Source organism: Leopardus geoffroyi, chromosome C1, assembly GCF_018350155.1.
Source record: "Leopardus geoffroyi isolate Oge1 chromosome C1, O.geoffroyi_Oge1_pat1.0, whole genome shotgun sequence".
NCBI lineage: Eukaryota > Metazoa > Chordata > Mammalia > Carnivora > Felidae > Leopardus > Leopardus geoffroyi.
The window spans coordinates 84,315,748-84,340,226 of NC_059328.1; the positions used below are offsets into that span (position 1 = coordinate 84,315,748).

At 37.9% G+C, this 24,479-nt stretch overlaps 1 protein-coding gene across 3 annotated transcripts in view; it reads left to right on the forward strand.

Moving 5' to 3' along the window:
* SNX7 (sorting nexin 7) overlaps window positions 1-24,479 on the forward strand; it is a 306,074-nt gene that overhangs the window by 202,655 nt on the left and 78,940 nt on the right. The window contains exon 10 of one of the 3 annotated variants that reach the window (XM_045478385.1): window positions 20,102-20,204. The exons of the other annotated variants lie outside the window; for them this stretch is intronic. The gene's annotated coding sequence lies outside the window, so the exon portion shown is untranslated. Of the gene's footprint in view, window positions 1-20,101; window positions 20,205-24,479 lie in introns of those variants that run through there. 3 annotated transcript variants of the gene reach the window in all.

Genomic DNA, 24,479 nt, shown 5'->3' on the forward strand with positions numbered 1-24,479 from the left:
TTTCCCATTCAACAGCAATATGTTTCTTTCCCTGAGCTTTGAATGGGTCTTATGAAGAGGATTTTCAAGTGGCTCCTGGGAGAGCAAGGCAGTGATTACTGACTTTACAAAAGCTACTGTGGATATATGTTGCCGTATCACCAACATTTCTGGTGATTTAAATTCAGCACAGAATTGGCTCTGATAATGTTAACCAACAAATTGGATGCAATTCCAGTAGCACATATTCTGACATCTTATCTAGGGGAATCTCAGCTGTTCTCCTGCAGAAATAAGTTTGGAGCAGGGCTGCAACGCAACCTTAATTACAGGGCAGATGGACCAGCTACAAATGGATGTTCTGCTGCTAGATGTTCTGTTCCAGAGAAGGATGCAATCAGTTCAAGCTGTTTTTGACTGATGCTTCAGATTGTGGTCTTGTAAACAGGTCTGAAAATAGCCACTTTTTAAAGACTGAAAATTCCTGTAATTAGGACATGCCTTAAAAATTAACCCTAAAAAGAATACGGGTTGGAGGATGGAGTAGCTTTTAGTTTTGAATTACTAGCTGGATGGCTGTAGCACTCTGTTCTTAAAAGACGAAGAAGCAGGTCATTAGAGGAGATGCTTCTAAAGCTGTGTGTCAGAAATGAAAGGAAAATGGAGTTTCCTTGGTGCTAGAGAACTGTGTAATTAGCTGGGATAACAAGCATGGATATTTATTGTTGTGGAATGCAAGGAAGAAACTGAAAAACAAAACTCCTGGTGTCTCTGCTCCACATCTGCCGAACTAATTTGGGGGTAATTTTATCATTTTAATCTGCGTGATGCTCTTCCCCAGTTGCTAAAGTACCCTGGTGTTTACCAGATGTCAGACATTTAATGAGGCCTCAGAGGCTCAGGATGGGTTTGACTGCAGGTGTTTAATGCCTACCGGGCCTTTAGACATAGCCACAAGCTGGTGTTTCCTGGTATGCCTTGATTCTCAGTACTTAAACCCTTCAGAAAATGTTAGTGGCCACTCTAGCCACTAGAAGGAGCTGGAGGCTACTCCATCCACTCAGCTCCGCTTCACCCAAGACTGGTTCAGATGGAAGGGCAGAACCCTTCAAGTAAGAGGGTATCAAGGACACGGAATTAGAGCTCTCACTCTAAAGAGATGTTTGAAGTAGTATAAAATGATTAAGAATATATGATTCCCAGAGTCTAGGATTTAAGTCCTGGCAACATACTGATTTTCTGTAAACCTGTTTCCTCAACTTCAATATAAGCATAATGTTAATATTTCTCCTTTAGATTTGTTGTAAGTAAAACACAAACTAATCCACATAAAGCATGTAGCCTAATGTCTGGTACAGTGTTAAGATTGCTCCATAAATGGTTTTTATGATGTGATTCATTGAGTGTTCAGTTAATCTTGGGAATCCTCTTCTGTGGAGCTTGGCCTCCAACTTAGTGAATTAGGTCACCTAGGCTATAGTCATTGGTTCCCCTTCTCAAAGTAGTTTAGCTCTGTTGCTTGAAGCACTTGGTCTAGAGTCATGCAGACCTGGGCTATGACACTTAGTGACTCTGTGACCTTAGGAAGTTTAGCTAACCTTTTTAGACCTCAGTTTTAATAATTATTTTTTTCCACCGTTAATGGAATATAATTGACATATAACATTGTATAAGTTTAAAGTGTAAAACATGATGATTTGATACGCAAATATATTACAAAATGATCACAGTAGGGTTTGTTAACCCTTTGCTCACCTCACATAATTCCTCTTTTGAATGATGAGAACATTTAAGATATACTCTGTTAGCAACTTTCAGATATGTAATATAATATTGTTAATATAGTCATCATGCTGTACATAAATCCCCAGAACTTATTCATCTTATACCTTGAAGTTTGTACCCTTTGACCATCTCCCCCATTTGCAGAGCCCCCAGCCCCTGAGAAACACCATTCTATTCTCTGTTTCTATGATTCAGGCTTTTCAGATTCCACATACAAGTGATCATACGGTTTTTATGTTTCTCTAATTTCTCACACAACATAATATTCTCAAGGTCCATTCATAGTCACACAAATGGTGGGATTTTCTTCTTTCCCATGACAGAATAATATTCTAATATTCCATGGAATATAATTCATGTATATGTATAATGGAATATTATTTATATGTATAATAGAATATTATACATAATATATAAAGGAATATAAATATACATATCATGGCATCCTATTTCTATCTATTTATTCATTTATGGACACTCAGGTGGTTTCCATACCTTGGCTGTTGTGAATAGTGCTGGAATAACCACAGTTTTATGATTTTTATCCCTGTTAAACTTACTTTGTTTTTGTTTCCCTAATTTCATTGAATTGTCTATCTGTATTTTCTTATAGCTCATTAAGCTTCCTTAAATTTTTTTGAATGTTTGTTTATTTTTGAGAGAGAGAGAGAGAGAGAGAGAGAGAGAGAGCGAGCATGTGTGGGGGAGGGGCAGAGAGAAAGGGAGACACAGAATCCAAAGCAGGCTCCAGGCTTGAGCTGTCAGCACAGAGCCCGATGCGGGGCTCGAACTCATAAACTGTGAAATCATGACCTGAGCTGAGGTTGGACTCCCAACCCGCCGGGCCACCCACGCACCCCTCATTAAGCTTCCTTAGAACAACTGTTTTGAGTTATTTATCAGGTAAATTGCACATCTCCATGTATTTGGGGTTGGTTACTGGGAAATTATTGTGATACTATACTAGTGTCATGTTTCCTTGATTTTTCACATTCCTTGAAGTCTTGCATTGCTGTCCTTGCATTTGAAGTAGCTGTCACCTCCTCCAGTCTTTACTGATTAGCTTCAGGAGAAAAATATCTTTTTCAGCCTTGCTAGGGATTCTGAGGCTTTCTCAAACCTTCTATGGATATACCTGCTCCACACTTTTTGTTCCCTCTTGAATGCCGTCTCTGGATCCTGCAAAGCACCAGGCTGAATGCTGACAGCCTCCCTCTCGGTTTCCCAAGGTTGGTGCTAAATGCTCAGGTTTGTGTTGTCTCCCAGGCCCACTGAATCAGTGGCTTTCTGAGCATGCCTACTGGCTGTCTGAGGCATCTTGCTCTTGCTACGATTGGGAGCGTGCACAAGGAGCCTGCCATGGGGTTGGGGTGTGTGTGTGTGTGTGTGTGTGTGTGTGTGTGTGTGTAGGTGAGGCACTTGGGGTTCTGGAGGTGTCGTGTAGGCCAGTTGGGAGGATCTGAAGATGACCCAGTGGCTTGTGGGCAGACCTCCCCATGGAGTCTGTAATGTGGTTAGAAGGCTCTGCATCCCTTTGATTCTTTCATTCCAAACCCTGGCTGCCACTCTCCCTGCCCCTCCCTGCCCCTTACCCTAGCCCCATCATGTAGCTCATGACTTGTACTCTGAATGAGGAACAAGGCAAATGGGCCTCTTTGGCAGCATCCTGCACAGCTGAGAAAGCCAGGTGTTTCCTCACATCCTCTCCCTATTCTTCCAAGGAGAAATCATGGGCCTGAGAAGCACTGTCTTGGTCTTAAACTGTATGGCCTTGGGGGAGGGGTGACCTAGGAGAGTCCAACAATTCCCTCTGACTCCAATGTGTCCAATCTCAGGTTATGTTCCTCTAGTGGTGTGCTGGAACTTCTCTGCTGGACTTTCACAAAGGCTCTTTTATCTGTGAGTAGCTGTCTAGAACAGTGTTTTCCAGAGGCTCCCAGACCATGGCCAAAAGGTCCTGGAGGTGATTCCAGGCCACTTCAGGGTCCACAGCTGGGACCAAAGTCTGGAGGGTGTAAAGATGCTTCCAGGACCCTTGGTGCATGGTGCTGGATCCCACAGATCCTCAAAGGGACTTTTGTCCATAGGCAGATGCCAAATTGTTACTGTTGAGAAGGGATATCATGAAGGACATCTTATGTGGCCATCTTGCTGATATCATTCTCATGACCTTTAAATGAGTAAAATAATACCTTAATCACATAGTTGTTACTAGGATTACAGATGAAACAATTCATCCGTGCTTAGCATAGTCTCTGGTACATGGTAAGAACTAAATACATGCTTGGTGGTATTATTAGTCCTTAGTCCTCATGTGTATTTACTTTTTAAAATTTCTATCCTTTTTTTATTATGTTTTATTTTCATTGTTGTTTGTTAAACAAATTTCAGAAATCACTGGTCATAGGAAATTTTTTTTATTGGACAAGAGGATCTTCCTATTTCCCCTGAACTCATACTCCACCTACTTACAACTTTGATTCTGATGGTAAATCTACCTCACTCATTTTAAAATTATGGACTTTTGGCTCAAAATGTATGGTCATCATTCTCTTAGTCTTAGATGTCTCATTCTCCTAGCTAAGAATGTATGGATTTGAAGACCAGCTAGAGGTGATATTCTGAGAAAGAGATTCTTTTGGCATGAATTTCCTCATTCTTAAAATGGGTATAAAAATATATAACTCATGGTATTGTATTTTAAAATAAGCTTACAGATAAAACACACATGGTGTGCTTGGCACATGGTGGGGTCTCAACAAATGAGCCAGACTGCTGGGGAAGGTGGGAAGGTAGAGGAAGAAAGAGGGGATCAGACAATCCAATGTAGCTTGGCTCTAGGATCTAGGACTTACCTTGTCAGAAGATGGATTGTAAATGTTCACATACATATAACCCCCTTTCTCCCTTCCTTTAGCATCAACCCTTTGTCCATTCTTATTTCTCCTTTTCTATGCCACTAGACCCAACTCCAAACCAACCAGGCAGTAAATATGTGGATGTAAGTTGGTGCCCTTGTATTGTAACTGATGCTTTGGTATTTTCCCTCCTGATGGAGAAGAAACAACAATGGCTAAATTCATTGCTTAGATTCTGGAGAAAGTCAAGCATGAGAGTATTGCCAAGCTAAGAAGGTAATCTGTGGACACTTTATGGATCAAAGGGCAAGGGCTGATGGGCAGGGCCTAACGAAAAGATGCCTGAGGCATCAACATGGAAGTGACTCTAAAACAACTACAGTGAATTGAATACAAAGTGTCATTTAATTCAAGTTTCTGCACACAACTCTGTAGTTGGCTTCTTTCGTAGTTTAGCTGCTGCCAAATTGAACCTCATCTTGGAGTAAAACTAAAACAAAACAAAACATTCCTTGCCACCACTGATGGATTTCTGTTGAGATTTTTTTCAACAGGTGACAACCATTCTGAGAACAGCCAATTGACAGCTGCCTAAAGTCAGCAGTTAGAGCTGAAATTGAAAAATGCATGAGATAGTGCATTTAGTGAGAACTAGTCATTTTTCCCCTAAACTTTAAACTGTTTAATATGCCTACTGAGGTGTTTTCTGACTTAGAAAATTCCAAAAGAAACTAAAAAATGAGAAAGAACTAATGAGAAGGTGAAAATTTTTTTTTTGCTGACATAAAGGACAAAAAAAGAGAAAACTGTCAATGATATTCTGAACAGGACTTTGTAATGTATCTTTATAAGTTACTTCTATATCTGTGTATGTAAACTGTGAGTGAGGAAAACTACAGAATAAAAGAAGATTCCAAATTAAGTTGGAATATTACATTGCACTCAGGGTAGGTGATTGAATTGTCTTAACTATAATGACAGAGGCATAAAGAGACACTTTTCCTTTCTTTTTTTTTTAAATTTTTTAATGTTTACTTATTTTCAAAATAGAGAGAGAGAGAGAGAGAGAGAGAGAGAGAATGAGAATGGGTGGGGGAGGAGCAGAGAGAGAAGGAGACAGAGAATCTGAAGCAGACTCCAGGCTCTGAGCTGTCAGCACAGAGCCCAACATGGGGCTCGAACTCACAAACCACAAGATCATGATCTGAGCTGAAGTCAGACGCTTAACTAACTGAGCCACCCAGGCACTTTTCCCTTTCAATAAATTATTCTTGGGCAGATCTTTTTTGCAATATTGTTTTAAATGTACATGAAATTATTAGTCCAACTCATCCATATGTCTAGGTGTGACTTTTCAGGGAGTTCATGATATCCTGTCATGGGGTTGTATAAACTGTCTCTGCTTTTATTCTTAAGTTTGATAATAAATAAACTATTTTAGGTGTCTAATAACATAGATGATGTTAATAGTCCATCTTGGATAAAAGGAAATGGGAACTTAAATGAAAATATTAGCACAATTGCACTCCACAAAGTTCATTTTGCATATGTCCCTTTCCATAAATGTGGATTCATCATCTGTAACAAATTCTGTAAATTTGGTGAAAATCCTTGTGTCTTTTTTTTTGACGGATGTAATCACAGACAAATTTTATTTTATTTGCTTTAAGTAACCAATTGAACAAATGTGTTCTGAGTTACGGACACTGTACTTTTGTGGATTCATGGAGTGACGGGTGTGAAGAATAAAATTCAATCAGTGAAAATAATTGCAGTTGGAAGGAGATGACATTTGACTTACAACGTGGAAGATAAGAAGACCAAACATGAGGCTCTAGAGAAGATGGAACAGCAGATGCAAAGTCTTGAAGGTGGGAGTGAACTTGCTCTCTGGTTCCATTGAAAAAGAAAAAGAAGGGTACATGAGAGGCCCATTGGTTAAGCGTCCAACTCTTCATTTCACCTCAGGTCATGATCTCATGGTCATGATCTCACGGTTGTGAGATCGAGCCCAATGTGGAGCTCTGTGCTGAGCGTGGAGTCTTATCCCAACCCACCCCACCCTTGCAAAAAAGCAATTTTCTTTAGGAATTATTTCCCACAAGCCTGGATTCAGAGTATGGAATCCTCTTGTGTGGCTCCCCAAATACTAAATCAATGTATCCTTTTAAAGTGGTTATGGCTGGCAATGCCCTGGGCACCTAGCAGAAGTAAACATAAATTTTCTCTGAACAGAGAGGCCTCGAAGTCCTGTCACAGTTAAGTTCCCCTAAACACAAAAGGAAACAAGCCACCATCACTGACAGACAGCAGAAACTATAGTCTACAGAATCAAAGGTCCAAAGACAGCAAGTGCTAGAATGATCAGAATCAGAATTTGAAATGAACATGTTTAACATGTTTAGAAAAATGAGAGAGAGTATTTAATGTTTCTCTTTACCAATAGACATGTATATATTCAACACCTTTTTGTGTTCCAGGCAGTTTCCTAAGGGAAGATCTTAAATTTCATAACATCTCTATTCATGTTCATTAATTGTTCCAAGTACGTGGCTGTAGCTCTGGATGTGTCTCTGTATCCCTCCTTCTCCTAGATACTTCTTCTGGGTTGCATTTAAGGTTAGTTTACCTTATTTTTCTAAATGCATGTACTCTACCGTTTGGTTGTGTGTTGTGGAGTGTGTTGCAGGCTCCCTTCCAAGGGCACACCTATCTTCTACTCTGCTTGTGACCTAAAATGACAAAAGTGTGCCTGTTTTCTACTCTGCTTGTAACCTAAAATAAAAAAATGCACTGGGCTTGTGCATTGTGCAGATTTGAGAAACGATGATCAATTCAATGGCCAATGCACATAATAAACACAGATTTTATGAATGAGAATTATAAAGGGTTTGAATTATTTGGAGAGGTTAGTGAAAGGTGAAGGGCTCTAACACACACACACACACACACACACACACACAGAAAAAAGAGGGAGAAAGAACATTGCTACATTAACATTTAAATTTAGCTCTTTCATGGTTACTATAACTGATTATACTCAATCTATCCTAGAAATGACTAAAAATGTAGTCATGATCTGGTGGCATTGATTACAACAAAATAAAAGTGTTTTAAATATGGATGAAAGAGGTTGATCAGATATAACAATCTTAATTTTTTTGAGAAATATAATGGCCTCATTTTTTGGATATTCTTAAAAAAGAAATTATGGGATTCCTATATTTTTGAAACTGTAAAACTTCCTCTGCTGGCTAAGTAAAACTCTGCTTAACAAAAGAGAGAAGCATGTGAATGACCTATTAAACGTGGCTTTCAGAATTCTGGTTTTATATTATCATCTCACTTAAGCGATCCCTTCCTAAATTCTCTGGCTATGATCTGGATTAAAATAAATTGTGTGCTTGTGTGTGTGTGTGTGTGTGTGTGTATATATATATGTGTGTGTGTGTGTATGTGTGTGTTTATATTTACATATATTCACATACATGTTTTTGAAGAGAGCACCATTGAAAGCATATGCACTCTTCCCTTCTTGATAGGACCAGCTAATTATAATAGAAATAATAACAATAACAATAGAAATCCACCACTCCAGTTTTAAAAAAAAAGGTGATGGAAGAGCATGAAACTTTAATCATATTAATAACAAAAATATTTAATAATAGTTTTAGTAGTGCTTTATCTTCTAACAAGCCCTATTTCCCTTTGAGTCTCACAACTGTGTTTAACAGATAGTTTTCATCCTGCCCTAATTAGAAATTGTTTGGTAGCAAGAGACCTGACTTACTCAAGTAGGTTAAGTAAAGGGAGATTTATTACAAGGGGAAAGGAAATCTAACAAAACTGAGAGGCAGGATGAATGGTGAGGTCTTATAATGTACTGAAATGGCAACAGGAAAGCCCTTGGTAACCCAAGCATCTCTCCACTGCTTTGCATGGCTTTTCTTTTTCTTTTTTTTTAATATGAAATTTATTGTCAAATTGGTTTCCATACAACACCCAGTGCTCATCCCAACAGGTGCCCTCCTCAATGCCCATCACCCACTTTCCCCTCCCTCCCAACCCCATCAACCCTCAGTTTATTCTCAGTTTTTAAGAGTCTCTTATGGTTTGCCTCCCTCCCTCTCTAACTTTTTTTCCCCCTTCCACTCCCCCATGGTCTTCTATTAAGTTTCTCAATCAATGTGATACATCATATTAATAAAAGAAAATATAAGAACCATATGATCCTGTCAATCGATGCAGAAAAAGCATTTGACAAAATTCAGCATCCTTTCTTAATAAAAACCCTCGAGAAAGTTGGGATGGAAGGAACATACTTAAACATCAGAAAAGCAATTTATGAAAAGCCCACAGCTAATATCATCCTCAATGGGGAAAAACTGAGAGCTTTCTCCCTGAGATCAGGAACACGACAGGGATGTCCACTCTCACCGCTGTTGTTTAACATGGTGTTGGAAGTTCTAGCATCAGCAATCAGACAACAAAAGGAAATCAAAGGCATCAAAATTGGTAAAGATGAAGTCACGCTTTCACTTTTTGCAGATGACATGATATTATACATGGAAAACCTGATAGACTCCATCAAAAGTCTGCTAGAACTGATACATGAATTCAGCAAAGTCGCAGGATACAAAATTAATGTACAGAAATCAGTTGTGTTCTTATACACTAATAATGAAGCAACAGAAGGACAAATAAAGAAACTGATCCCATTCACAATTGCACCAAGAATCATAGAATACCTAGGAATAAACCTAACCAAAGATGTAAAAGATCTGTATGCTGAAAACTATAGAAAGCTTATGAAGGAAATTGAAGAAGATACAAATAAATGGAAAAACATTCCGTGCTCACAGATTGGGAGAATGAATATTGTTAAAATGTCAATGCTACCCAAAGCAATCTACACATTCAATGCAATCCCAATCAGAATTGCGCCAGCATTCTTCTCGAAGCATGGCTTTTCTATCTCCCGCCCTCCAGGTCCCCTCTCTCTCCCACTTTGTCTCTCTCCTGAATTTTACTTCTGATGGTTCTAGTGAATTATTAGTCTTGTACTCCAATTTAAAATCCATAGGCATAAATGGGATGGATGGGAGTGAGGAACAGAGAAAGTGAAATGTCCTGTAAGGATGAAATGGAACAAGAGGTGGAGCCATGAGTTCAATAGTTCTGTAAGAGTAACTCACAGGAGATGGGGGTGACTTAAGTGGCTGGACACCCAGCCCCAAGTGAGTCAAAATATAATCCCTTTACAAATGAGGAAATAAGTCTCTGTTTTCTTTACTACCCAGCATCTGACTGAAATCCGAAAGCCCTCAGTGTGGTAATTTGAAATGAACGCGATAGTAATCATTTAAATACATTTGGCAAAACTGATCAATGTGCTGAGGACTACTTTGATACTCTCTGAAATATTAGATTTTTTCAAAAGGTATTTTCCTCATTTTTTTGTGCATCTGTTTTCTTATTCTCTAAACACATAAATTAGGACACAGACAAATTCTTTACCACTGAGAAGAAAATTCCACGCCAGACTGAAGGTTGGAAAATACAGGGACTGACATTGAAGGCCTTTGCAGTTCTCTGAACATAAACTTCGTCTTAGAAGGGCTTTTGTGAATTAGGAGACACTCTTTTCTGGTGGTGTATAATAAACTGGGACTTTTTGTTTTCTTATACGTAATGCCCAGAAAAGCATATTTACTCAGAAAATATAGCATGCTTTGTAATCCATTCTAAAGGCATTCAAACAGATTTATTTCTTTGCATTCTTTGAAAATTGAAGGGTAATTTTTGTTGCTTAGATAACAGAAAACAGGTTTCTGCAAGTAACCTGCAATTTGTCAACTTGAATGACAAAAGGTGAGTCTTATCCTTGTATGATGACCCCAAGCCTTCCGACAGGTCCTTGTCCAGCTAACTTGTCAGTTTTCAACAGTGGAGCTCTTGGAGCAAAGTGGACAAGGAGTAGATGATGCAGGCTCTTCCTTGCTTTCCCAATCTGTCCATTAAGCAGACAATCCTAGGCCATGCCCAAGAGTGAGAGACCAGGATTCCCATTTGTTGTCTCAGTCTCTATTATGTCTCAGCGCCTCCCCCAGAGTAGCTGCTTAATTATTATTTTAATGAATTAATTTTTCACCTTGAGATTTCATCTGAAATCAGACATTTAATTGGAAATTCCCATCACTGGAAAGTATTCAAATTAGGTGCAGTAGTCCAGGTTTGAAAATAATCTGTAAGATGAACTGGAAACTAACCCAGAATGAACACAATTCTGAGTGACCCAGAAATCATCCAATATTCACCATGACCATTTCTCTGGGATGTTCTGGAAACGAATAAATTATTCCATACTCCATCAAGCCTGAAATAATTCTAAGCCAATACTGCTTATATTTGGCCAGAATAGAGGATATAGAGTATGGAATAAAATAGTTTCAACTCTGCCTCTGTGTTCTTATTCCTCTTTCTCTTCATTTCTGTTCCTTCATAAAATATTTAATAATGCTGACTGTGTTGTAGGCCAGGGAAACATGGCCACCTTCAAAAATCTTTCAGTCTGGGGCGCCTGGGTGGCTCAGTCGGTTGAGCGTCCGACTTCAGCTTAGGTCACGATCTCGCGGCGAGTTCGAGCCCCGCGTTGGGCTCTGGGCTGATGGCTCAGAGCCTGGAGCCTGCTTCCGATTCTGTGTCTCCCTCTCTCTCTGCCCCTCCCCTGTTCATGCTGTGTCTCTCTCTGTCTCAAAAATAAATAAACGTTAAAAAAAATTAAAAAAAATCTTTCAGTCTGAAAAAGACAAGGGGAATTAATAAACAGTAATGAAATATTACGAATGTGCTAAGAGCATGTAGTGAGTACTGTGGTTGTAAAAAAGTAACCATTGTCATCTTGAGATTTGGGGATTGGCATCATGATGTTTTCATAGAGTTTAAATATGAATGATAATTCCTTATGCATTTCTTAAAGTTTATATTGTTTCATTTTGGAAGATAAAGAAAAGAAAATCAGGTATTAACCTGTAAATGGGAACTTTCCAAAAAAATGTTTTTAAGGTTATCTCCTTTTTAAAGAATAGTACATATTACACTCACTTCCAGTGAGCCATTCTGCTGAAGAAGGTTATCAATCAGACTATGAGGTACCAGGGTATTCCCAGACACAGAGAAGGGAGTCAGTATGTTGTGCTTGGTGAATGTAGCTGTCCACTATGGAGCTCAAGGTGGGGTCATAGTTGATGCTAGAGATATATCTCTCATTTTTTGATATGAAAGTTCATGGTTTTCTTTTGTCATATATCCTTACTGCATATCTGATTCTGGATTTGAATTTGGAAAGTTTTTGAAGATAATTTAATGGTCATTTTCTAAGTATCTATATAAAAGTTTAATAAGGGCAGATAGTGCAAAGAGGAAAGAGTAGGATCACAAAATGGTAAAGAAAAAAATCAGGTATATATTTACTAGATCTAGGTGCTGTTTTCTAAATCCTAAAATTTCTCATGGGGCTTCAGACCATATGGATTTAATTATTTTCTTTTTCTAGCAGATGTTCAAAGACAATTTTCACTTGCCAGAGACTGTAGGAAATGTCCAACCAAAAGGATACTGGAGTGGTAAATCTGACAGGCTTTTGGTAATGAATATATTAAAATAACAAATACAATTTACATACTTAGATGCCTATTTTTATTGCAAAATCCTTTGGAGAAAATATTTAAACCACTGTTTAAGGTCTCTAACATCATAAATGCCTACTAATTGGCCTGTATCTACCCTTGCCTATCATTTCAACTCAGCCTGTTGTATAAACACTACATTTTCTAAATCCATTTCATGAATTCTAAAAATTGAATAATGTTCAAATGAAAAGATGGAAAGGGAAGACACAAAGCCTTCTAGAATGGGTTTCCCAAACACTTTTTTTACATTCTAGTGGTTATTTTTTTCACCTTTAGAGATCCAGTAACTCAATGACATAACCATAGTTCATTGATTATAGTAAATATTAACTCATATTAACCGAATTTAAGTAAACCAGATGCCCATTTCACTAATGAAGCCTGAGGGATTTTCATTTCCAGCAGCCAGGATATCCTTCTTCTACCCAAGTCAATTCCTCCCCAGTGACAGAGTCTGAGGTTGTTGAATTGGCATTTAGGATGTTTTTCAGTAGACATAGAACCAGAGAAAGAGAAATAAAATGTCTTGTGGATGGTTTTCCTGAACCAGGGTGATGCCCTACAAACTTTCCTTGGTTCATAGCACATTCCACTTCTCCAGTGAGTAAGAACTGTTTTTCTCAGATTTTTTGCCTGTTTTCTTTAGAAAGTGCTGAAAATATACTGCCAAAATCCCTTTCTGTTTTCCATTTTCTTATGGCCCATGATGATATTTCCACCTCTGTTACTACATTCTTTCTTTAGGAAGAGTTTTATCACCCATACTTAGAAGACACTTAGCATCACTTCCACAGTTGAGACAATTACAAAGGTCTGCCCTTGTTCCCTGGGAGGGAACATAGATGTCACCACTCAATGGGAGGAGCATCAGGATGGCACTGTAAGAAGACCACGTGGGATAAGAGATACTGATGATAGCCATCTTTGCAAAATGCAGTCTGCCACAGTCTACCATGTGGCCATAACAATTCACATAGTTTTCACATGCAAATTACATCCACCTCTGGATTTCCAAAATTTCCAAAGTTTCATCCCATGACAGCATCTGCTCAAGGTCCAGTATTACATCATTTAAATTAGGTTTAGTCTCCTCATGTACAGCAACTCGGTACAGTTTGATCTAAAGAGTTATGAATTAAAAGGGACGAATTATGTCCTCCAGCTCCCTCTCCCCCAAACATACAATTGTGGTATAAGAATAAGATTAATTGTACAAAAGTGGGGATATGAAAAGCACACAGTATCCACTGGCTCCCAGCACTTCTGAAATCCAGCAAGAAACATTTTGCTAGTTCTTTTATTAGGGCTCAGTCTTACCCTATAGGGGTTCTCAACATCTCCTAGTCCTGTTCCCTAAGTTCTTTCTTTTTCACAAGGAAAAGCCTGTGGTTTTCAGTTGAGAAATCTTCTTCACTTATTCTTGCCTATAAAATGATGTTGGTACAAAGTTTCTTTTCATTTTGTACTGTCTTTGCCCTCTTGAATCTATGATGGCAATGGTTGTGCCAAAACAATTCTTTTTAAAATCTTGTGACTTTTCTATAATTCTTGAGGTTGCATCTAGTACACAAAAGCCACAAGTACAAGTGTCTTTAGGACTGGTTCTTTTATACCTTGGGCTGCCTAAAGAGAAACTAAATGACCAAACACTTAATTTATATTCTTACAAGCCCTATTTTTTGGTGAAATCTACAAGACATTCTCTTAAGGTAGTTAAAGTGACCTTGTTTGTCTGAACTTTTTTTATTATTTAAATCCAAGTTAGTTAACATATAGTGTAGTATTGGTTTCAGGAGTAGAATTTAGTGATTCATCACTTACATATAACACCCAGTGCTCATCCCAACAAGTGCCCTCCTTAATGCCCATCACCCATTGATCCCATCCCCCACCCACCTCCACTCCAGCAACCTTCAGTTTGTTCTCTGTATTTAAGGCTCTTATGGTTTGCCTCTTTCTCTGTTTTTATCTTATTTTTCCTTCCTTTCCCCTATATTCATCTGTTTTTGTCTCTTAAATTCCACATATGAGTGAAATCAGATGATATTTGTCTTCACCAAACTGACTTATTTCGCTTAGCATAATATACTCTAGTTTTATCCACATTGTTGCAAATGGCAAGATTTCATTCTTTATGATCGCCAAGTAGTATTCTATTACACACACACACATACACACACACACACACACCCCACATCTTCTTTATCTATTTATCAGTCAGTGGACATTTGGGTTCTTTCCATAATTTGGCTATTGTTGATAGTGCTGCTATAAACATTGGGGTGCATGTGCCCCTTCAAATCAGCATTTTTGTATTCTTTGGATAAACAGCTAGTAGTACAATTATTGGTCCATGGGGTAACTTTTTTTTTTTAAATACAAGACTTTATATTAGAACTTTCTGAAGGCAACAGAAAAGCTTATAGTCCCATCCAGGATTTGATCTTTGCTGTGATACTTAATTTGAGAATCATTTGCCATCTGGAGAGACTGGGAATGAGAAATAATTTTATTTTTGAGCCCAGCAAGTCCTGAATCTTAGATATTTAACAGGTTTTTTTCTTTAGCTCAACTTGTTCTTTTTATATTTTATCAAAGACTAGGAGAAGAAGCCAGGTGGTAATTTTAATATTTTGCTTGGAAATCCCCTTAGCCTAGAGCATTATGCTCATAGGGTACATTTTCTATTTTTTCACATTATAGTGGGCAGTAGTGTTGCTAAGCTTTCTGCCTCTACATAACAAGGAACCCATTTCTGTAGTTTCTAATAACATTTCATTCTTATTCATTCATAACATTTTTATTTTCTTTAAGCCCTCACCAATAATGTTTGTGTTTTGAGGTCCTTTGTGTACCCGTTAACACTCTCCTCAAGTCCCTTTAAGATCTCACTAAGTCTTATCAAGCTCCTTCCAGCTCCTATGCCCTGCCTCAGCCCCAAGCCAATACCACATACTTTAAGGTTTTGTTATGGCAGCACCCATTTCCAGATATCAAGTTAGATATCAGCTACTTATTGCTGCATAACAAATTACTCCAAATCGTAGTAGCTTAAAACAACAACAATCATTTATGTTATTCACAACTCTACTAGGGTGGGGCTTTGTGGGGATAGCATATCTTTGCTCTATGCAGCATTGAACAGGACAGCTTGATTGTGTCCTGAAGGATCCATTTTCATGAAGATTTACTCAGTCAAGGCTATTGACCCAGAGGTGGCAGCCAGGGGCCTTAATTCCTCTTCATGTAGGTCTTTCTGGGTTTTTCTGTAGGTCTTTCTCCTCTTCATGTGTGTTTCTGGGACTTCCTCACAGCATGGTGGCTGGGTTCCAAGGCTGAGCATTCCAAGGAAGCAAGGTGAAAATGCATGGCATTGTTATGACCTAGCCTCAGAAGTCATGTAACATTGCTTGAGGAACATCAGCGTCATATTGTTGAAAGAGTATGTCGAATGGGAGATGCTGTTACAGCTATTCTTGGAACAAACAGCCTACTACTGTTGAAAAAAATCTTCCTGTTTATGGGCCCTTTATAAGTTATTTATTGTGTTTTAAGAAATCTTCGTATTTGACTTCTTCTTGATTTGTATATGTGCTTTGTATATTGAGAGTATTAGCCTATTATCTACCATATCCACAGCCAATGTTTTTTTTTCCCCTAGAATATTCCTTTTGTGTGGATTTTCAATGGGCCACACTGAGGTAGCCATTCCCAGTACATGTGCTAGAAGTGTGCTGTGGCTAAGGTACATGGGCAGACTCAAGTCCTCTGGGCTTTCATTGTCACACATAGGAGAGTAAATAATAAAAGAGATCAAAGAATTTATCTAGCAAAAATAAGGACATTATATTTGCCCCGCCAAGGGTGTGGGGAATAATACTGTTCTGGTGAAGCATTTAAAGGGAAGAACTTCTAGGAGTAAGTAATTCTTATATGCAAACAATGGAAAGTGCCTGGCACATAATAAGTGCTTGTTTAAATGCTTGATGAACTAGTTTTCATTAGTGATAGTCTAAGTTTGGGTTCTCCCAAAAGCAGTCTCTGAGAGGATGTGGGCCTAATAGCTTATTTGGGAAGGGATTCCAACAAGCAGAGTGAGATAGTTTGAAAGTGGGACACAGAAGGGAAGATGGTGCTACAGTGAGGTTACCAATGTGGACAAGTGGATATCACTTTATCTGGTGTTCTTTAAAGGGCTCTAAAAAACACATCTCAGAATATTCCCACCAAGAGACGAGGAGGCTGGGTATCAGGCCATGAAGTCAAGCCCTCCAGGGATGAGTGTTACTTCTGATGGCATTAACCCTCTGGCTCTTCCAGCCTTCCCTGAATGCAGGGGCTTGAGATAAGAAGCCATTGGCATGTATAGGACCTGCACACCTCTGTGGTAGGTGAAGGTACAGAGGCAAGGCTCTGGTGGCATCCACTACAGTGACATATTGGATAAAGAGAAAAGAAAAGAAAAACTAGAAAGATGGAATAGCATAACATAAATGGAGCAAGAAAAAAAGGAAATCCATTTGTGGAGGAAAAATTAATTCTTTGACAACTCCCAAGAATTCTGGAAAGGCAGCTACACTTATTATAACTTTGGGGGGTCAAAGAATATAATTTAGAACTTCATATTTCATATTTAATTATTTGAATTGAATGTGTGAAGTGGCGTATTTCTGAGTTAGAAGTAACAGACTTTGGCTAAGAGTTATCTACTTAAAAGCTGCCTTTTTGAATGAAAGAGACAAGGTACTGGAAAAGAGAGTGCTAGTTTAGTCCAGAAAACGAGATGTGAGAGTTCTGACCAAATTAAAAAATAGAAATTCACCCTCCTTCCTTCACTCTCTTCCTCTCCCCTTGCTTCCTTTCTTAAAATGTACAACTTAAAGAAAATGCATGGTAAAATATACATGACCAAACACAGATTTAGCCTTCAGTACCTTTGTCTTTACCTTTTATGTCACCCTGGAACTTTGTAAGGTAATGACATGCTTGTGATTAATTGTTGCTTATCATTTCATATCTATTTGTCCCTTACAAACTGTATACTCTTTATATTAGCTACAAGCTGTCACAGTCTGATTACCATTCAGTACTGATCTCCCAGTGAATGATAACAGAATTAACTTAACAAACATACAGAGTAAAATGAAATGTCAACTTTTATTACATACTTTTCTTCCATCTGCCAGAGTGATTTTAAATGCCAGTTTTAAAAAGTAGAGAGACAACCAGCCGGCCTTTCAGTGGGGTTTGCATATGGCTGCCTATGGCGTATGGCATTTGGGTGTTCTCCTGCATGCCGGCTTGGAGCACTGCTGAGCCCTGACCTGGTGGTGGCATTGGGCTGCACATGGCAGTAATCCCCTGTCCATCTGTGTCCTTTCTCTGCCTGGGATAAGCTGTTATGGTTGAACAGCTCTGTTTGGTCCTTTTTTCTGAAAATGTCTTCAATTTTGAATCTTGGCTGTTGCATTGGCAAGAGTTCTACTTTCCTCTTTCAAGAGAGATGCTACATCTTCTCTTTCTTTCCAGTCTGCTATCCTAGTTGATTGTGATCCAACAATATGCATCACTATGTTTGGGGTTTTGGTGGTAATTGTCTGATAAAAATATGGCAGCTTATGAGATAGACTGTGGGTGATATGATGAGTTTAATTATTAAGGTCCCTGGCTAAGTCAAACAGCCTAACTGGGATATTAGCAACCCACCCAGAATAAATGAAGTACTTCAGTTACATTCTACTATAGCGTTGTGTACATCTCCTTCATATTGCTCATCAATGCTTATTTTTTTATTCCCACATCTACTTATTTATTTTAATTTTTTAAATGTTTTTATTTGTTTTTGAGACAGAGAGAGACAGAGCATGAGCAGGCGAGGGGCAAGAGAGAGGGAGACACAGAATCCGAAGCAGGCTCCAGGCTCTGAGCTATCAGCACAGATCCCGATGCGGGGCTTGAACTCACGGACTGTGAGATCATGACCTGAGCTGAAGTCGGACACTTAACTGACTGAGCCACCCAGGCACCCCCAACTTATTTATTTTCTATAGTCCCGTTAGTATGCAAGTTCTGAGGCACCTGGGTGGCTCAGTCGGTTGAATGTCCAGCTTTGGCTCAGGTCATGATCTCACGGTTCATGGGTTCGGTCCCCACGTCAGGCTCTGTGCTGACAGCTCAGAGCCTGGAGCCTGCTTCGGATTCTGTGTCTCCCTCTCTCTCTGACCCTCCCCTGCTTGCACTGTCTCTCTTTTGATGGTAAATAAACATTTAAATTTTTTTTAAAAGAATGCAAGTTCTAAGAACAGGAACTGTATTATTTCTATGAAAATATAATTTCAGCTTACCTGGTACATAGTAGGTGCTCAGTAGATACATTTTGAATAAATGAGTGACTGTCATCTTGCTGCCTACTGAATCTCTCCATTTTAAAGTGCATTGAGTTAAGAATCAGTAAAACGGGTAAAAACTGAACTTACTACCTAACAAGATGCTCCCTTGAAGGGGCAGTTGCAAATTTACCTCAAGGAAGTTCTTCCCTTGTCACTGTAGCATGTAGCGAGTGAAAAATGAACAGATCAGAAGCACCAAACTATCTAATTTCCTGTTTCTGGCAGATAGCACCCAAGTTAATCTGAGTTTTAGTCTGGGAGGTACAAGGTCACGTTGCTTTAAGGTCCCATGTTTATGACTGGAAATTCCAAGATAATGGATAAGAGACTCCAGAAAGTAGTGAGGCTGGTATGAATGGAAATGCAGAAAAGGCAAGATGCCAGTATGAGAAGCTGTGAGCACTGGTGAAGGGGTGATCAGAGGGATAATCTGGATGCTGAGGTAGCTTCCAAGCTCATCAAATGAAGTGATGAGATGAGAGGTAAATTTCCAGGTGGCAGCAGCTCTCAGACAGGTGTCTAATATATATATATTATATTATATATTATATATATATATAATAATATATATATATATTTTTTTTTTCTTGCTGCCATTAAAGAGTAATAACACAGGACTTCCCAGGCAGCCTTGCTGGGGATCATTCCTCTTCTTAAAAACTATTGCTCCTTCCACAGTGATATGGCTCTCTGTTGGAGTGTTGGTCCAGTCATCTGTGAAATGCTTCAGTCCCTTCTGCAAGGTTTCCATGGTGTCCAAACACCAACATTGCTTGTTTTTTAACAGAGTCAAATTCATCTTTGTATAGCTCTGGTTATTACAAAATGGTCTGTCATTTAAAAATATTTGTTTCTTTGTGTTTTATCTTCAGTTTTAATTCTATTCCTCAAGGATTTGTTACTTTTTCACGTGACTAGCTTCTCAGAATACTTGAAGGTAGTCATTATTCCCTGTATTAGAGTAATGAACTCTAGTGACCATATCAGAGGAACCCTGAAATCTCAGTGGCTTATCACAGTAAAGCCTTACTTCTTTCTCATGTGGGTCAGAATGCCTTTCTGAATTTCGTGAACTATGCTTTCTGGAATATGTGGTCCTCATGATCACTTTGATGGAGGGAAAAAGAGATGGGAACAACAAATCATCTGTTGTTAATTGCCTCGTACTTGGAAGTGACACACACGTCGTCACTCGATCCAGTGGCCAGAATTAGTCATGTGACCATAACCTAACTGCAAGAGACCCTGGGAAATTTAGAAGAGTGCATGGAAACTTGGTCAACTCTAATTGTGTTGTCCGCTATGTGCTACTCCCACAGTATTTTTTTCAACTGCTTGAATTTCCCCGAAACTGTGACCCTTTTCATTGCTTTTCTAACCTTTCAGTTATCTCTTACAGGATGAAATTTGCAGTACCCTCACCTCCCAAAACCTTGAATGGCAGCCATATAGTTCATTAACTGTGCTACATTTCCTGTACAGTCGTTTTCTCCTATCCACTGTTACAAGAAGGCACCTGCAAAGCTTAGAGACTAGTGGGCAGGTAAATTGAAAATTAAAATAGGATATTAGAAGTGTACTGCTCATGCCAGTTATAGCCACACAGAGAAGGAATCCTTCTAAATGAAAAGGTACCTGATCCAAGGTCTGAGAAATTATTCAGAGTCAACCCGGTTGGAGGAGAACTGAGGGTAGATGTGTCAGGACAGAGAGAACGGCATGAGAGAAGCCAATGGCCCAAGTACAACAGTAAGCATGGTGCATTCAGAGACTCAGGAACTCATTTCTACCAGAGGCTGGGATGTGAATGGGCACTGAATAGGGATGAGCTGAGAGGTAGGCAATGCCCAGATCATTCAGAGCCCTATAAAATATATTCATGGTTTTGACTTTATTATGAAAGCAATGGGATTCATCAAAGCTTTTAAAGCAGGGGGATTTAAGAATCAGACACATTTTAGAAAGATCGTTTTGGCTTCAATGTGGAAAGATCAGATTCAGTTGGAAAAAGGATTAATTCAGAATCAGAAATCAATCAGTGACTATCACCATAAACCCAATGGGAATGTATAGTAGTCTGTCAGAGGGTAATATCAGAAATATTAGAAAGCTCAGAAGATGGATTTTCAAGACTTTTTCTACCTGCTCCATCTAGAACTTGTCTCCACTAGCATTCTGACTCAACAAAGGAGCCACATCCAGCTAAGCATTTCCAACCCACCAATGTTACAAGTTACCAAACTTCCAGTTTGGGTTTAAATAAGGCATCTAGAGAGATGTGCATTTATCTTTCTTTCAGCTAAAATTTGAACTTAATTGGGAGAATCACATTTTGTACTTCATTTTATTTTTATTTTGAGTTCTGTCTTCAACAGATACTTTAAGAAAACTAGGTAGAGCATAACATATAAAATTTTTAAAAAATTGAAATCATCATTATAACAAGCACATCTACTGTCTCTCATATTATCTATTTAGTAATTCCCTGGTCTTTCAAAGCTGCTTTGGAGTATATTTACAATTGAATGTCTTTACTTACCAGCGGGAAGAAAAATAACAAAAATATGGATTAAGTGGATGAAGGGGCCCCCCAACAGTGATTTTGATTGGAGGAAGATTCCCATGTGATTTTCTCTGTATGCTATTAATCTGGCACGAAAAATATTCACAATAATTAGGTTCATTCTTTGAAGATGGATTAAAAGTATTCACATTTGAAAGTAAGTGAAGCACATTTATCACAGGAAACACTGTAAGTAGTACAGTGTCTTTTTGATATGAATACAGAAAGAGAACAAAGGTTTGTGCTGATCCTTAGACTTTATGGTATAAGATGCCAGTATCTAAAGAGAAGATATTACTGACTCCACCTTTACTACAAACACGGAGCTTTCTTACCCATAGTTGGAGTATGAGTGTGGATACATATGTAGGAAGATATTTGTTAAAATTGCAAATATATGCGCCATGTTATCAAAGTAGCCTCTTTGCAGATGAGATATACCTGCAGATGAGGTACATTCACCATCTGCCCCACATGGAGACACGTTGTGCTGGCATGGTCAGAGCTGATCACTCTGGCAAAGAAATGAACATCTCAGTGGGAGCTGAGCACCACCACAGAGTTGAAATTCTTGTTAAATTAAGATAATCCAACCCCCCTGAGGAAGATAATCTATTTACATATTTACACCCCGAGCTCTTAATTTTCTAGACAGGCCTTAACAAGAAGGACTATACTCTGAACAAGAAAACAGGGAAATTAAATGTTTATTGCATTCCTTTCTTTTCTCCTCTTAAATTATATAATAAGTAACAGAACTATGTGGTTCATTGGCTTCCATTTCCTAAGTGGTTCACTTTGAATATTTAAGTTTATGTGGGTAAGGATCTGTATAGTTTTAGTCTTTGTTATACTCTTACTGCATACCAAAAAAGGTGTTTTCACTCAGGGAGTGAATATATGAATGAATGGTTTACATTGATCCCATTTTTTGTCTCCTAGACAGCTCTATAGCTAATTTTATGAGGCTTCTATTCTAAATAGGACTAGGTTTATAAAATAAACATTATGTTTCATTGTCAACAGAGTACAAGAAATTATTTTACTTATGAAATAATAAAGTCAGTTAAAAACAGTACATATTTGCATAGATACCTTTCTTCTTTTTTAATTCTTTGAGTATAGTTGACATAGAATGTTACATTAATTTCAGGTGTACAACATAGTGATTCATCATATCTGTACTTTATGCTGTGCTCCCCCATTTTATTTTTATTTTATTTTTACTTTTTATTTAAGTTCCAGTTAACATGCATTTAGTTAATGCATGCAGTTAGTTAATATTAGTTTCAGGTGCACAATATAGTGATTCAACACTCCCATACATCACCTGATGCTCATCACAACAAGTGCATGGATACATTTTTAATAATGTTAAATCATTCAAAGTGACTCTTGATGGTTTAAGGAAATATGTTCAAGGAAAGTGTTATTATTAGTTGTTGTTGCTGCTGCTGCTGTTGTTGCTACTGATTCATACTTTAGCTAGTGACAAAATAATAATCCTAATAATCATCAACATAATTTAAAACATGTCCATCGGAGTTTTAAAGAATATAAAGAGATCTCCTTTGATCTTCACAGAGTCTGAGCTTGCATTGCAATCTTTACTTTTAGGAGCCTGCAAGGACAGGAATGTGGCATTTGTAGTTACAGGTACTGATTGAAGGAAAGTCCCAATTCAGCACAGCCAACTCAGCATTTTAAATTGTTTGCCTAAAACATCATCATGCCAACAACCCCGCATCAGTGATTATGTAGCTAATTAGTATTGACTTTGTACCTTTCCTTAAGTATTAGAAAAGGAAACAAACATCTTAGCTATCAACATAACTAGTCTCTTTTGAAAAGTTAGACTCATGAAAATAAGCATGGAGATTAAGTGTATAGGATATAATGTTAAGTGGAATGTATGTTATGTAAAAAAATATAGATGCAAATAGATAAATATTAGAAGCTAATTAGCAAAAACTAGAATAGATAGATTTCAGGGTTATAAATAGCTATTTTTCCTTTTACAAAATGACATACAAAACTGGTGTAGCATTATTGTTTTTCTTTTTTAAATGGTGAGATAATATAGTCTGGTGCCATTGTAAGACAAAAAGATTATTTTGGAAATGTGAACACACAGTTTGGGATTACTTTACAAGAATGGATATGACATCGTTGGAATCGCTCCAGTATTCTGTGTTCCTTGTGTAGGCATTCGGTCATTCAGTTCATACTACATTTATCGTCTTGTTAAAAAAAAAAAATTCTTCATTCATTCATGTTATGACAAACTATTAAATCCAGGCAAGTCTAATTTTTAACAATTACAAACAAAAATGAGGTATAGATTGTAGATATTCAGACATGCTACAAGACTGAAAAGGACTAAAAGAGAAATAATTATTAATACAAAGGAAAAAAGAAATAGTCACAATCAGATCTATTAATCTAAGTAAATACTGAATGATGCTTTGAAATTATTTAAAAAATATTCTCTACATCTTATTTTTCATTTTAGAAACCTACATTTTAAAATGTTACCACTCACTATATACTTATTAATTTGTGACATGTATATAAATAGTAATGTTGTGTTGTTATAATTCTTGAACTCATGCTGCGTGGTTCAGTGCATACCTATTGGTTATTTGCAACAGAGAGGAAAACTAATAATAGATATGTGACTTATTCCATGAGTGGAATAAAACTATTTTTTCTTCAAATTATATTTTTCTGAAGCAATATGAAACAGTTATAAATAAGAAAGAAATGAAAGGTTACACACATAGTGGTCTTGTCATTTTCTCTGCAGCCCTGTCATCATCTAGAACACAAAATTGCCCTTAACTTTCATTCTCAAGAAAATTTGCAAATCACCTTTATACCAAAAATGAGAAATGTGAAATAATTCCTTGCATCCACACCACCAAAAGAACATCATACGTTAAAATTTCTATGTCAGTGATCAAATGAGGGATATTGTAACTTAGTGCTTACACAAAGAATAGAGAAACAAGACAACTGGGTTTGATGTATGACTGCTTAACCTGGAGAAACTAGGTCCTGCAAAAAGAAGAGTCCTTTTGTCAGAAATACACACACAATCAGAAGAAAATGTTGATATTATTAAATACACGAGGGTGCCAAATCTGCTCATGTGTACTAAGCATCAAAATAACATTCTGAGCATAAAAGATTTAGAAGGAAAAAGAACCATGGC